The sequence below is a fragment of the Ranitomeya variabilis genome, chromosome 6, assembly GCF_051348905.1.
Source record: "Ranitomeya variabilis isolate aRanVar5 chromosome 6, aRanVar5.hap1, whole genome shotgun sequence".
NCBI lineage: Eukaryota > Metazoa > Chordata > Amphibia > Anura > Dendrobatidae > Ranitomeya > Ranitomeya variabilis.
In genome coordinates, this window is record NC_135237.1 from 277035229 (window position 1) to 277051319 (window position 16091).

Sequence of the window (16091 nt, forward strand, 5' to 3'; positions counted from 1 at the left end):
ATTTTGTAATTGGCAGTCCTATGTCAGAGCCTAAGATTCCTATTCCTGAGCTGTTCTCTGGAGATCGATTTAAATTTAGGAATTTTAGGAATAATTATAAATTGTTTCTATCTTTGAGACCTCGTTCGTCTGGAGACTCAGCTCAGCAAGTTAAAATTGTTATCTCCTTCTTGCGGGGCGACCCTCAGGATTGGGCTTTCTCATTGGCGCCAGGAGATCCGGCATTGGCGAATATTGATGCGTTTTTTCTGGCGCTCGGATTGCTTTATGAGGAGCCCAATCTTGAAATTCAGGCAGAGAAGGCTTTGCTTGCTATTTCTCAGGGCCAGGATGAAGCCGAATTGTATTGCCAAAAATTTCGGAAATGGTCCGTGCTTACTCAGTGGAATGAGTGTGCTCTGGCCGCAAATTTCAGAAATGGCCTTTCTGAAACCATTAAGAATGTGATGGTGGGCTTTCCCATTCCTACAAGTCTGAATGATTCTATGACGCTGGCCATTCAGATTGATCGGCGTTTGCGGGAGCGCAAATCCGCTAAACCTTTGGCGGTGTTGTCTGAACAGACGCCTGATTTAATGCAATGTGATAGAATTCAGACTAGAACTGAACGGCAAAATCATAGACGTCAGAATGGGTTGTGTTTTTACTGTGGTGATTCTACACATGTTATATCAGCATGCTCTAAACGCCTAACAAAGTTTGTTAGTCCTGTCGCCGTTGGTAACTTGCAGCCTAAATTTATTTTGTCTGTGACTTTAATTTGCTCATTGTCTTCCTACCCTGTTATGGCGTTTGTGGATTCAGGCGCTGCCCTGAGTCTTATGGACTTGTCGTTTGCCAGGCGCTGTGGTTTTGTCCTGGAGCCTTTAGAAAATCCTATTCCTCTTAGAGGAATTGATGCTACGCCATTGGCAGAGAATAAACCGCAGTATTGGACACAAGTGACCATGTGCATGACTCCTGAACATCGGGAGGTGATTCGTTTTCTTGTTCTGCATAAAATGCATGATTTGGTCGTTTTGGGTCTGCCATGGTTACAGGCTCATAATCCTGTTCTGGATTGGAGGGCTATGTCTGTGTCAAGTTGGGGTTGTCAGGGAATTCATTGCGATTCCCCGTCGGTGTCTATTGCTTCCTCCACTCCTTCAGAAGTTCCTGAGTTTTTGCTTGACTATCAGGATGTGTTCAGTGAGTCCAGGTCCAGTGCTCTTCCTCCTCATAGGGACTGTGACTGCGCTATAGATTTGATTCCTGGTAGCAAGTTTCCTAAGGGACGATTATTTAATCTGTCGGTACCTGAGCATGCCGCGATGCGTTCTTATATAAAGGAGTCTTTGGAGAAAGGACATATTCGTCCATCCTCTTCCCCTCTTGGTGCGGGATTCTTTTTTGTGGCCAAGAAAGACGGATCTTTGAGACCTTGTATAGACTATCGGCTTCTGAATAAAATCACGGTTAAATTTCAGTACCCTCTGCCACTATTGTCGGACTTGTTTGCTCGGATTAAGGGTGCCTGTTGGTTCACCAAGATAGATCTTCGTGGTGCATACAACCTTGTGCGCATTAGGCAGGGAGATGAATGGAAAACTGCATTTAATACGCCCGAAGGTCATTTTGAGTACTTGGTGATGCCTTTTGGGCTCTCTAATGCCCCTTCAGTGTTTCAATCCTTTATGCACGACATCTTCCGGAAGTATCTAGATAAATTTGTGATTGTTTATCTGGATGACATTTTAGTTTTTTCTGATGATTGGGATTCTCATGTAAAGCAGGTCAGGATGGTGTTTCAGGTTTTGCGTGATAATGCTTTGTTTGTGAAGGGCTCAAAGTGTCTCTTTGGAGTGCAGAAGGTTTCCTTTTTGGGTTTTATCTTTTCCCCTTCTGCTGTGGAGATGGACCCAGTCAAGGTCCGAGCTATTCATGATTGGACTCAACCCACGTCTGTTAAGAGTCTTCAGATGTTTTTGGGTTTTGCTAATTTCTACCGTCGTTTTATTGCTAACTTTTCTAACGTTGTTAAACCTCTGACGGATATGACCAAGAAAGGTTCTGATGTCGCTAATTGGGCTCCTGCGGCCATTGAGGCCTTCCGGGAGCTGAAGCGCCGGTTTACTTCGGCGCCTGTTTTGTGCCAGCCTGATGTCTCACTTCCCTTTCAGGTTGAAGTGGATGCTTCTGAGATTGGTGCAGGAGCTGTTTTGTCGCAGAGAGGCTCTGGTTGCTCTATGATGAAACCATGTGCTTTCTTTTCCAGGAAGTTTTCGCCGGCTGAGCGGAACTATGATGTTGGTAATCGGGAGTTGTTGGCCATGAAGTGGGCATTTGAGGAGTGGCATCATTGGCTCGAGCGAGCTAAGCATCGTGTGGTGGTCTTGACTGATCACAAAAACCTGATGTATCTCGAGTCTGCTAAACGCCTGAATCCTAGACAGGCTCGTTGGTCATTGTTTTTCTCCCGTTTTGACTTTGTGGTCTCATACCTGCCTGGTTCGAAAAATGTGAAGGCTGATGCTCTCTCTAGGAGCTTTGTGCCTGATTCTCCTGGAGTCTCAGCGCCGGCTGGTATTCTTAAAGAGGGAGTGATTTTGTCGGCCATTTCTCCTGATTTGCGACGTGTGTTGCAGAGATTTCAGGCTGGTAGACCTGACTCTTGCCCACCTGATAGACTGTTTGTTCCTGATAAATGGACCAGCAGAGTTATTTCTGAGGTTCATTCCTCAGTGTTGGCAGGGCATCCTGGGATTTTTGGTACCAGAGATTTGGTGGCTAGGTCCTTTTGGTGGCCTTCCTTGTCACGGGATGTGCGTGCTTTTGTGCAGTCCTGTGGGACTTGTGCTCGGGCTAAGCCTTGCTGTTCTTGTGCCAGCGGGTTGCTTTTGCCCTTGCCCGTCCCGAAGAGGCCTTGGACACACATTTCCATGGATTTCATTTCAGATCTTCCGGTGTCTCAGGGAATGTCTGTCATCTGGGTGGTGTGTGATCGTTTTTCCAAGATGGTCCATTTGGTGCCCTTGCCTAAGTTGCCTTCCTCTTCCGATCTGGTTCCTTTGTTTTTTCAGAATGTGGTTCGTTTGCACGGCATTCCTGAGAATATCGTGTCTGACAGAGGATCCCAGTTTGTGTCCAGATTCTGGCGATCTTTTTGTGCTAAGATGGGCATTGATCTGTCGTTCTCGTCTGCCTTTCATCCTCAGACTAATGGCCAAACGGAGCGAACTAATCAGACGCTGGAGGCTTATTTGAGATGTTTTGTTTCTGCGGATCAGGATGATTGGGTGACCTTCTTGCCATTGGCTGAGTTTGCCCTCAATAATCGGGCTAGTTCCGCTACTTTGGTTTCGCCATTTTTCTGCAACTCTGGTTTTCATCCTCGTTTCTCCTCGGGTAATGTTGAGCCTTCTGACTGTGCTGGGGTGGATTCTGTGGTTGATAGGTTGCAGCGGACTTGGAATCATGTGGTGGACAACTTGAAGTTGTCACAGGAGAAGGCTCAGCGTTTTGCCAACCGCCGCCGCGGTGTGGGTCCCCGACTTCGTGTTGGGGATTTGGTTTGGTTATCTTCTCGGTTTGTCCCTCTGAAGGTTTCCTCTCCTAAGTTTAAGCCTCGCTTTATTGGTCCTTATAGAATTTTGGAGGTCCTTAATCCGGTGTCTTTTCGTTTGGATCTTCCTGTGTCGTTTGCCATTCACAATGTGTGCCATAGGTCTTTGTTGCGGCGGTACATTGTGCCTGTGGTTCCTGCTGTTGATCCTCCTGCTCCGGTCTTGGTTGAGGGCGAGTTGGAGTATGTGGTGGAGAAGATCTTAGATTCTCGTCTCTCTAGACGGAGGCTTCAGTATCTGGTCAAATGGAAGGGCTATGGTCAGGAGGATAATTCCTGGGTGGTCGCCTCTGATGTTCATGCGGCCGATTTGGTTCGTGCCTTTCACGCTGCCCATCCTGATCGCCCTGGTGGTCGTAGTGAGGGTTCGGTGACCCCTCCTTAAAGGGGGGGTACTGTTATGAACTATACTTTTGGGCTCCCTCTTGTGGTCACTCGCGGTATGGCTCTTGGATACTCTTTCCCCAGGTTGGTAGTCACCTGCTTCGTTAAGACTCTGGGTGTTTCTATTTAAACTTCCTGGAGTCTTAGTCCATTGCCTGGCATCCATGTAATCAGTCCTTGTCTGGTTGCTCTTGTCTACTGGTCCTGATTTTTGCAACATAAGCTAAGTCCTGCTTTCTTGTTTTTTGTTTATTTGTATTATTCTGTTTTTGTCCAGCTTGTTCATAATGTGATTCCTGATTTTGCTGGAAGCTCTTAGGGAGCTGATATTCTCCCCCCATACCGTTAGTCGGTACGGGGGTTCTTGGATATTCAGCGTGGATATTTTGGTAGGGTTTTTCGCTGACCACATGACCACATAAGTCCGCTTTCTATATTTCTGCTATTATTTAGTGGGCCTCTCTTTGCTGAATCTAGTTCATACTTACGTTTGTCCTTTCCTCTTACCTCACCGTTATTATTTGTTGGGGGCCTGTATCTACTTTGGGGTATCTTTCTCTGGAGGCAAGTGAGGTCTGTATTTTCTCTGAAAGGGTTAGTTAGATCTCCGGCTGGCGCGAGACGTCTAGAACCAACGTAGGCACGTTCCCCGGCTGCTATTATTTGTGGGCTAGGATCAGGTATGTGGTCAGCTCAGTTACCACCTCCCTAAGAGCTAGTTTTTATGTTTGCAGACTTTGCTGAAGACCCTGAGATCCTGTGCCATTAGGATCACAACAGAACGGCCTGATAACCTAAAAGCGCTCCAGCGGTTCCTTGGGTTTTCTAACTATAATAGAAAGTTTATCAAAAACTTTTCTACCATTGCTAAACCGCTCAATGACATGACAAAAAAAGGTACCGATTTCTCCGCCTGGTCTGAGCCTGCTGTGCGCGAATTCGAGTTTCTGAAGAACAGTTTTGCTTCAGCTCCCATTCTGGTGCAACCGGATATATCGAAACCATTTACCGTGGAAGTCCATGCGTCTGAGGTTGGAGTGGGGGCGGTGCTGTCTCAAGGCTCATCCTTGAGCAAGTTGCGTCCATGCGCCTATTTCTCCAAGAAACTGTCGCCCGCCGAACGTAACTACGATATCGGCAACAGGGAGTTGTTGGCTATCAAGTTGGCTTTTGAGGAATGGCGACACTTTTTGGAGGGGTCGGTTCACCAGGTTACTGTTATTACCGAGCATAAGAATTTGCTTTATTTGGAGTCAGCCAAGCGTCTGTCCCCCAGGCAGGCTCGTTGGGCATTGTTTATCACTCGGTTCAACTTTTTTGTTACTTACCGACCTGGGTCTAAGAACACTAAGGCGGATGCTTTGTCCAGGTGTTTTCCGGGGGGAGAACCTCGGGAAGAACCGGTACCCATCCTCCAAAAAGGTGTAGTGGTCTCGGCTCTCACGACAGAGGTTGAGGCTGAGATTGCCGAGGCTCAGGAGTAAGTACCACAAGAACTTCCCATTAACAAATCGTTTGTACCGCTCCATCTTCGCCTAAAGATATTGGCAGAGCATCATGATGCTGTCCTGGCTGGTCACCCAGGGGTTAGGGGTACTTTGGAGTTGGTGTTGCGTCGGTTTTGGTGGCCCAAAATCCGACAGGACGTGGTCTCATACGTGTCAGCATGCACCACGTGCGCTATGGCTAAGACGCCCCGCTCCCGTCCTGCTGGCACACTACTTCCTCTCGAGGTACCCAGTAGGCCATGGACGGAGATCTCCATGGATTTTATCATGGACTTGCCCTCCTCAGCTGGGAACACAGGCATCTTGGTGATTGTTGATCGGTTCTCAAAAATGTTGCACTTTGTGTCTTTGCCTTCGTTGCCTAACGCTAAGACTCTGGCTCAGGTATTTGTGCAGGAGGTGGTCAGACTTCACGGGGTCCCATCTGACATCGTGTCTGATAGGGGTACTCAGTTTGTGGCAAAATTTTGGAAAGCATTTTGCTCACGGCTGGGGATCAAGTTGTCGCATTCTTCGGTGTTTCATCCTCAGTCAAATGGTCAGACCGAGCGTATGAACCAAAATTTGGAGCAGTACTTACGCTGTTTTTTTTCTGACAACTAGGAGTAGTGGTCTACGTTCCTTCCTTTGGCTGAGTTTGCCATAAATAATCACCGCCAGGAATCTTCTGGTGAGTCTCCGTTCTTTTGTGTTTACGGGCACCATCCTCAATTTTGTACTTTGAGTCGGGGGGCTCTTCCGGCGTCCCGGAGGAGGACCTGTTAGGAGCACAAATGTCTTCCGTCTGGAAGAAAGTGAAACAGCACCTGTTGAGCGTGGGTGCAAGGTACAAACGTGTAGCTGACAGTAGACGTGTGCCAGGTCCGGACCTGAGTGTGGGTGACTGGGTGTGGTTATCCACAAAAAACATAAGACCCAAAATACCATACCTTAAATTGGGTCCTAGGTTTATTGGTCTGTTTAGGGTCGCCGCCATCATTAACCCGGTTGCCTACCGATTGGAGCTCCCTACGGTATATAAGATTCACAACGTGTTCCACAGATCGTTATTAAAAAAGGTGGTGGGTTCTGTGGACGCTGCGCCGATGCCTCCTCCAGTCTTGGTGGATGGCAGTTTAGAGTTTGAAGTCTCCAAGGTGGTTGACTCTCGAGTGGTGCGCCGCACGTTACAGTACCTGGTACACTGGCGTGGTTATGGGCTGGAGGAGAGGTCTTGGGTACCAGCCTCGGATATACATGCAGACCGGCTGGTCAGTATGTTTCACCGCCGCCATCCGGACAAGCCGGGTCCTATAAGTCGTGAGGGCCCTGGGGTCCCTCGTAGAAGGCGGGGTACTGTCATGTCGGACGCTGTTCACACTAGGGCGTCCAACAGACAGCGGTAATTCCTCATTCGTCCACTATATGCTCAGTGGCGCCGGCTAGATTGATCCAGATTGTCCGGGGTTAATCTGTCTGGTACTCGGGTTGGAGGCTTAGTCACGCCCATTGCCTTTAAATAGTTTTGCTGGGCTTTGGGCGTCGCCGATTATAGCTTGTGTCTTGTGCCTGGTGATCTCAGTCTGGAGTGGTGGTCTAGGAGAGGAAATATCGTATCTGGTGGTGTATTATCCTTCGTTATATTTCTCCTTCCTATATTTGTATTGTTTTGCCCTGTGCACATTATAGTGTTTTCCTGTGTATCTGCGGCGTGGTGCGTTTTTTAGTTTTCCCTGTCTGTGCTTTCTGTAGGGGTTGGTGAGAGGTCTTATCACTGGGTGGCGGGTGGAGGTTTCAGCTTAGTACTGAAACAGGACTCAGGGTCAGGCCTGGCGGCCCAGACATACACACCTTCAGTGTAAACTCTGGGAGAGGGACAGACAGGGTTTCCCTAGTTTGAGGGATATTGCAGGGGCCCGGGTAATCAGCTGTAGTCTACCCAGTACAGCCATGACAACTGCATATGATAGAGAATTCCAGCAGATATCAAAATGATATTAATTAGATACCATTTTCCCATATCTCACAATTATAATGATTGATTTCATTGTGATGTCAGTAAAAATACGTTCCAATGAATGTACCCTTACTTTTATATGTTGGTGATGACCATTCTGCTCTCTTAGCTTCCTTCTCTAATTTAAAAACTACCCAGTGCTTTCCTTTTAGGCTATCTAGAGCTGTGTTTTAATATAGCAATCTGGCGCAGGACTTATTCTCCCTGAGATGTGAGATATCCAGGTCCCTCTCAATATCCGGTGTTTTATTCTCTGTTCAGAATGGCTATGTAATCTTTCCTTTGCCAACAGAAAAACATTATTAGGTCTTATTTCTAAAGGTCAACATGATTTTAAAGAATGGAGAGTCAGAGATTGTGTTATTTTGTTGTTTTATTTTAGTGGGACTTTGCATTTAAAATGCAGCAATGTATCTACAGAACTGTTATATAGATTTTAGGCTGTTTATTCTGAAATGTCACAGTCTGATACCTGTTTTACAAAATTACAAAAAAACATTGCTATGCTTTCTAAACATGTGCTCTATAAATGTAAATGTGGGTGTTGATCTACAACCCCAAGTACCGTATATACTGGAGTATAAGCCGAGAATTTCAACCCATTTTTTTAGGCTGAAATTGCCCCTCTCAGCTTATACTCGAGTCATTCCCAGGGGTCGGCAGTGGAGGGGGAGCTGCAGCTGTCTAATCATACTCACCTGCTCCTGGCGCAGTCCCTGCACGTCCCTGGTTCTCCGGGTGCCGGCAGCTTCTTCCAGCGTTGAGCGGTCACATGGTACTGCTCATTGCAGTAATGAATATGGACCCGACTCCATTCCCATAGGGGTGGAGCCGCATATTCATTACTGTAATGAGCGGTACCATGTGACCGCTCAACACAGGAAGAAGCTGCCGGCGCCCGGAGAACCAGGGATGTGCAGGGACCGCGCCAGGAGCAGGTGAGTATAACGGGGGCATTGCGCGATATTCACCTGTCCGCGTTCCACTGCCTCTCCGTCTTCCGCGTCCGCTGCAGTGAAGCTCAGGTCAGATGGCGCGATGATGCGATTAGTGTGCGCGTCGCCCTCTGCCTGAACTTCAGTGCAGAGGACGCGGAAGACACAGCGGTGCCCAGTGGTGGAACGGGGAAAGGTGACTATAGCAAGTGCCGGGGGCCTGAGCGACAAGAGGTGAGTATGTGATTTTTTTTTTTTAATTGCATCAACAGCATATGGGGCAAATGTCTGCATGGAGCATCTTATGGGTCCATAATCAGCATTTGTGGAGCACTATATGGGGCAAATGTCTGTATGGAGCATCTTATTGGGCCATAATCAGCATTTGTGCAGCATTATATGGGGCAAATGTCTGTATGGAGCATTTTGTGGGGCCATAATCAGCATTTGTGCAGCATTGTATGAGGCAAATGTCTGTATGGAGCATCTTATGGGGCCATAATCAACATTTGTGCAGCATTATATGTGGCAAATGTCTGTATGGAGCATCTTATGGGGCCATAATCAGCATGTGTGCAGCATTATATGGGGCAAATGTGTCTATGGAGCATCTTATGGGGCCATAATCAACATTTGTGCAGCATTGTATGGGGCAAATGTCTGTATGGAGCATCTTATGGGGCCATAATAAGCATTTGTGCAGCATTATATGGGGCAAATGTCTGTATGGAGCATCTTATGGGGTCATAATCAACATTTGTGCAGCATTATATGCGGCATATTTTAATATGGAGCATCTTATGGGGCCCATCATGAACTGTATGGAGCATTACACTATGTTCCAAATTATTATGCAAATTACATTTTTATCAGATTTTCCTAAATGTTCGGTGCAAATGACAGTCAGTCTAATAAAAGTCATCACCCGTTATAGTATACATCGAATTTTATTGAAGAAACCTCCCAATGATAACAGTATAATCTCCAAAATGAATAAAAACTCAAAATGCACTGTTCCAAATTATTATGCACAGTAGAATTTCTAAACATTTGATATGTTTTAAAGAACTGAAAATGCTCATTTGTGGAATTTGCAGCATTAGGAGGTCACATTCACTGAACAAAAAAGCTATTTAACGCCAAAACATCCCAACAGGCCAAGTTACATGTTAACATAGGACCCTTCTTTGATGTCACCTTCACAATTCTTGCATCCATTGAACTTGTGAGTCTTTGGAGAGTTTCTGCTTGTATTTCTTTGCATGAAGTTGGAATAGCCTCCCAGAGATGCTGTTTGGATGTGAACTGCCTCCCACCCTCATAGATCTTTTGCTTGATGATCCTCTAATGGTTCTCTATAGGGTTGAGGTCAGGGGAAGATGGTGGCCACACCATGAGTTTATCTCCTTTTATGCCCATAGCAGCCAATGACTCAGATGTTTTCCTTGCAGCATGAGATGGGGCATTGTCAGCATGAAGATGATTTTGCTCCTGAAGGCACGTTTCTGCTTTTTAGACCATAGAAGAAAGTTGTCAGTCAGAAACTCTATATACTTTGCGGAGGTCATTTTCACACCTTCAGGAACCTTAAATGGCCTTACCAGCTGTTTCCCATGATTCTGGCCCAAATCATGACTCCTCCACCTCCTCGCTGACGTTGCAGCCTTGTTGGGACATGGTGGCCATCCACCAACCATCCACTACTCCATCCATCTGGACCATCCGGGGTTGCTTAACACTTATCAGTAAACAAGACTGTTTGGAAATTAGTCTTCATGTATGTGTGGGCCCAATACAACCATTTCTGCTTGTGAACACTGTTTAAAGGGACTCTGTCACCTGAATTTGGAGGGAACAATTTTCAGCCATAGAGGCGGGGTTTTCGGGTGTTTGATTCACCCTTTCCTTACCTGCTGGCTGCATGCTGGCTGCAATATTGGATTGAAGTTCATTCTCTGTCCTCCATAGTACACGCCTGCGTAAGGTAAGATTGCCTTGTGCAGGCATGTACTACGGAGGACACAGCATGAACTTCAATCCAATATTGCAGCCAGCATGCAGCCAGCGGGTAAGGAAAGGGTGAATCAAACACCTGAAAACCCTGCCTCTATGGCTGAAAATTGTTCCCTCCAAATTCAGGTGACAGAGTCCCTTTAAGGGTGGCTGAATAGTAGGTTTATGCACCACAGCAAGCCTTTGAAGGAGCCTACACCTTGAGGTTCGAGGGACTCCAGAGGCACCAGCAGCTTCAAATATCTGTTTGCTGCTTTGTAATGGCTTTTTAGCAGCTGCTCTCTTAATCCGATGAACTTGCCTGGCAGAAATCTTCCTCATTATGCCTTTATCAGCACAAACACATTTGTGCTCAGATACAGCCACAAATCTCTTAACAGTATGATGATCACGCTTATGTTTTTGGAAAATTTCTAATGTTTTCATGCCTTCACCAAGGCATTGCACTATTTGATGCTTTTCAGCAGCAGAGAGATCCTTTTTCTTTCCCATGTTACTTGAAAACTGTGACCTGCTTAATAATGTGGAACATCATTTTTAAGTAGTTTTCCTTTAATTAGAATCACCTGGAAAACCAATTATCACATGTGTTTAAGATTGATTTCAGTGATCCATTGAGCCCTGAGACACAATACCATCCACGAGTTTATTTGAAAAACAAAACAATTAAATCTTTATGACACTTAAATCCAATTTGCATAATAATTTGGAACACAGTGTATATGGGGCTCCTGATTCAATATGGATATTCAAAAACACTTAACCTACTGATGTCTCAATTAATTTTAGTTTTATTGGTTTCTATTTTAATTTTTGACATTTACCGGTAGCTGCTGCATTTTCCACCCTAGGCTTATACTCGAGTCATTAAGTTTTCCCAGTTTTTTGTGGCAAAATTAGGGGTCTCGGCTTATGCTCGGGTCAGCTTATACTGGAGTATATACAGTACTAAAAATTTGGGACACTGTGTAAAATGTAAAGAAAACAACACTGCACATGAGCCTGGTGCCTAATCAGCGCTGGCGTCACGGTCTCCGCCTTCGTGTGAATTGAAGAGAAAGTCCGGGCTGTAGCTTCTCTCTATATTCTTCTTCATGTTCAATTCATATGAAGGTAGGGAGAGTGTCGCCAGAGCTGATTGGGTGCCAGGATCACGTGTCATAACAAACGTACGAGAGCCTCGGGGAATGCAAGTGCTGACACTGGCAACACTGGAATGGCACTAGCATGGGAGGTGAGTATAAGCTTTTTTATTTTATCGTGGCCAAACATATCAAGAAGGGGTTGTCCTAGTAGTAAACAAGAAGTGCTTGCGAAGCATACAGCTATGCTATAATCAGGAAACGACCAATTGAATAAATCAGGTTTTTGTGTTAAATGTAATTTTTTTCAATGTTATCAATGTTTCCTTTATCCGTATTAAAAATAAAAATATTGCAATTTTTACACTGGTCACTGTGGCTTTTTTAGACTAGCACTCTCTTTTGTGTCATGAAATTTACATATACATACCTACATAGCAACAATGATAGGATCCCAACTCTATCTTTTTTATTGAAGTGTCTAATGTGTGTGCACAAACGTCATTGTGAAAGGATGGGGTGCAAGGTCAGCTGTGAAATCACCTATTGTGAATGATGGAACCTATAGAGGTGTTACCGGTCATTGCCTTTACTGGTAAGAAAACTTTTGCAAACCCTTCCTGAAAGACAAAGTATGAATCTAAAGTCAAGTCCTAGTGGATTAAAAGATTAAGATTGTGATATAAAAAATAAACATTGCCAAATTGAAAATAAAATACAATTACAAGAGTCATTTACTTGCCCCACAGTTCTATGTCTTCTTTTCCGTTTAGGGTACCAGTATTACCAGTAATGCTGACGTTCTGGAACTCCCGCCTGGGACACTACTCATCTGATGTACTCAATCCTGTTTAGGCCCATTATTTTCAAGAGTTATGAACTCCAGGCCTTGTGGCTAGGCTTCCTGTCCCAGGATCTGTCGCCGAACGATCACTCTGTCTCACAGTCACATTTGCTCTGTCTCACAGTCACATTTGCTCCAGATCTCGCTATTCTATTACTTCGGTCTCCTCTCTTTTAAGGACACCCCAGAATGTGGCACTGCTCACATGGAACTTAAGCACCTTTCTGTATGCACTCTGAGCTTTTTATGACTCTAACAGGAAATTGGCTAGTCCCAAATATTAACTCTCACTATCCCTATTGTCAAACTGAACACTCTATCAATAATATTAACATCTTTAATGCACATCAAAATTTAATTTATATAGAGGTAACATTACATCACATAGCACATTTCAACAATAAAACTTGTACTTTCAATGGGAACGTGAGTAGTACGTCAATCATCTTACATATACACTTACATGTATAGGTAGAGTTAAGTTTTATAAAGTGTTTTTACAAGACGTTTCTGAAGCAATATGTTTGAGATGACATGTTTCCTAGTTTGTGGCTATATTGGTAGTTTCACATAAGTTTTGTAGCTTCTACATTGCTTACATTTTCTAATTTCTGCACAACACTAATGTTGATAGTGGCTGTTCTTTTGTAACACAGCTTTGTCCCATTCCAAATAGTGGGACAAACCTGCAATAACCAGCACAGTGCCTACTAACTGTATAGCATTGTGGTGTTTGTGCCAATGTACACTATAAAGAGCCCACAGTGCTTGCCAAAGCTTCGGGGCACCTTTAAACAGACAATTAGTGGGGTGCCAAGAGTTGGACCCCTTCATTCTAATACTTATTGATTATCCTAAGGATATCACTATAATTACGCAGTACATGGTGCAAAAGCAATATCCCCTTTAAATATACTGTCCAAAGTGTAATAGATAAAATAAGTATGTAACTTGTTTGTTTGTGCCTACTAGTTGGTGAGCTGTGTTAGATTTTATGTTTATTCAGATTTTTTTTACAATACTTTTGAAGTTGATTCTGCTCCAAAATCCACATAAGAGAACTTTTCAAATACTCCTAGAATAAGTTGATTCTAATGTGAAACACACAAATAATGGACATGGTTCTGTTTTTTTCCCATGTTTTTGACCAATTTACATTAAAATCATCACTAGGCTTGTTTGAAGAGTATTTAAAGCATTTTATTCACATGGATCCTCTTCAAAAAGCTCATGAAATCCTCTGTGTGAACACTCCCTTAGTATCTCATCTGTAAATCAGTGGTATAATCTGCATCAGGTTTATAATGATAGGTGATAAGTACCTCTAATATGAAACTTTGTGGTAGTTTAAGGGGCATTTACACTGCAAGATAAATATGAATGAGCATTGTTAAAAAAGCTCATTTCAGGATTATCTTGCTTTGTAAACAGGCTGCCAATCACTCGATGAACAATCAAAATGGTTGTTCGTCAGGTAAAATTCTCTTTCATGCATTATAAATGATCATAATTGTCAGCAATGCTTCGTCTGTGTAAACAGGACTTGCACTGCAGAGAACCATGGCAGCCTGTGTGCACGGAGGGATCTAGTGTAAATCGCCCAGTGCGCATTGTATGCTTTGGCCTGTCGCCGCTGCCGGTGTAAAAATACATTCAAATGACTGCTGATTGTAAAAGTTTACCGAACGGCGGTCATATAGTGTAAACGAACCCTTCCAGAGTGGATGTTGGAGTACAATAAAAACCAACATCATATGTGTTTTCTTAGATTAAGGTAAAACTAAATTACGGTACTTAATTTACATAAGTATCTGGTAAATCTGGTAAGAATTCTCTTTGCTCTTAGGATACATCCACACTGGTTCAGGTTTCCAGAATTTGCAGCAAAATCTGCTACAAAATCTGAAAATAAATGTTGAGATTTGATCAAATCTTTTTCAAAATGCTGCTCCTGTTATGAATTGCAAACTTTCCACCCAGAGAATCATGCAGGAAAATCAACAGTGTATCCACCTATTGTGTACATATCCCAACTGTTTTAAGGTTTTATTTATTTATTTAACCCCTTAAGAACCGAGCCACCTTGTACATTAATTAACAAACCTCATTTTTAACCCCTTCACGATCTTGGATTAATCCATACGTCCAGGTGATTTTGCACACGCATTCACTGCCAGGTGTTCAGCTGACATGACACCCAGCACTCACTGCCAAGGAGTGGTACCTGCACCACTCCCAGCAGTTTAATAACCCTCTGAGTGCTGCAATCGATATTGATTGCAGCATTTATAAGGGAGGAGGCTCCCTCTGCTCTATGATACTCCCAGTGGGTCATGGCACCTACAAACCATAACAGTAAAATCTGCACTAAATTATGGCGCTGCTTCCCTTCTGAGGTTTGCACTGTACCTCAAAAGTAGGTCTTGATTACATGTAGAGTATTGGCGTACGCAAGAGAAATTGCACAACATGCTGATAGATCCATTTTTACCTATTAGCCCTTATAAAAATTAAAAATGTGGGGCTAAAATAACATTTTAGATGTAAAAATGTAATTATTCTTCGCCGCCCAATGGTATAATTTCTGTGAGGTACATGTGGTGTCACTGTAAGGAGGTGGCGGGGACCCTCATGTACCTTCTCTCTCCTGAACGCTGTTCACCTGTGTCACATGCAGCACCTAATGTTTATTGTGATGTCTGTGTACTGTGATGTCATGTATTTGTCATGTACTTTGTATATGTTTAGGATTAGGGATATAAGTAGCATAGAAGGGGACACATTAGAGAGAGGCTAGGATAGATAATAGTATTAGTTTAGGCACAGGCAGCAAGGGGTTATTTAGAAGGGAGGAGTTGGTGCAGAGCAGCACAGAGCAGAGAGATATAGGAAGGGGGCTTCCTGTTTGGAAGCAGACTCCGGGGCAGCCTGCCTAAGGGCAGGGTGCATGCAGTTCAGGAGACAGTTACAGGCCGTGGGGATAAAGCTGCAGACAGCAGTAAGGGACCCCAGGCTGGAGAATAGTACAGTCGGGCACCAGCTCAACAGGATCATCCCCAGGAAGGGCAAGGGACTGACAAGGAACTGGTGATGCTGAAGGTACAGATGGGACACAAACTGTCCAAAGGGACTGCCCGGATGGCAGAGGAAAGAAAAGATCAGAGAGAATAGAGTCTGCCCGCAAGGAAGTGAAAGTACAGGAAACGTTCGCCTGTGTGAACTGTGCTGCTGATGTTATGGATTCTTTGCTATTTAGTAAAGTTCAACTGTTGGAAAAGAACTGTGACTCTGTGGTGCTTCATGGGACTAGAATTCCAGCAGACACTATGAGTACCCATCTCTCCATGTGCAAGGTGCCGGGGTGTTCACTAACTGTTGCTTAATAGATTCGCCTGCAACTACCACCCCGTGCCACCTTGTTACATCACCATGCTCACTGCACCTCTAGATGAATTAATGGATAGGTGTAGTTTGTAAAATAATGCCACTTATGCAGGGTTTCTGCTGATCTGGCATCTCAGGGGCTCTGCCAATGTGACATTGTACCCTCAAACCATTCCAGCAAAATTTGAACTTCAATACGGCACTTCTTCCCTTTTGAGCTGTGCACTGTGACTAAGAAGTAGTTTTTGACCACATACCGTATATACTCGAGTATAAGCCGAGATTTTCAGCCCCAAAAAATGGGCTGAAAGTGCCCCTCTCGGCTTATACTCGAGTCAGGGTCG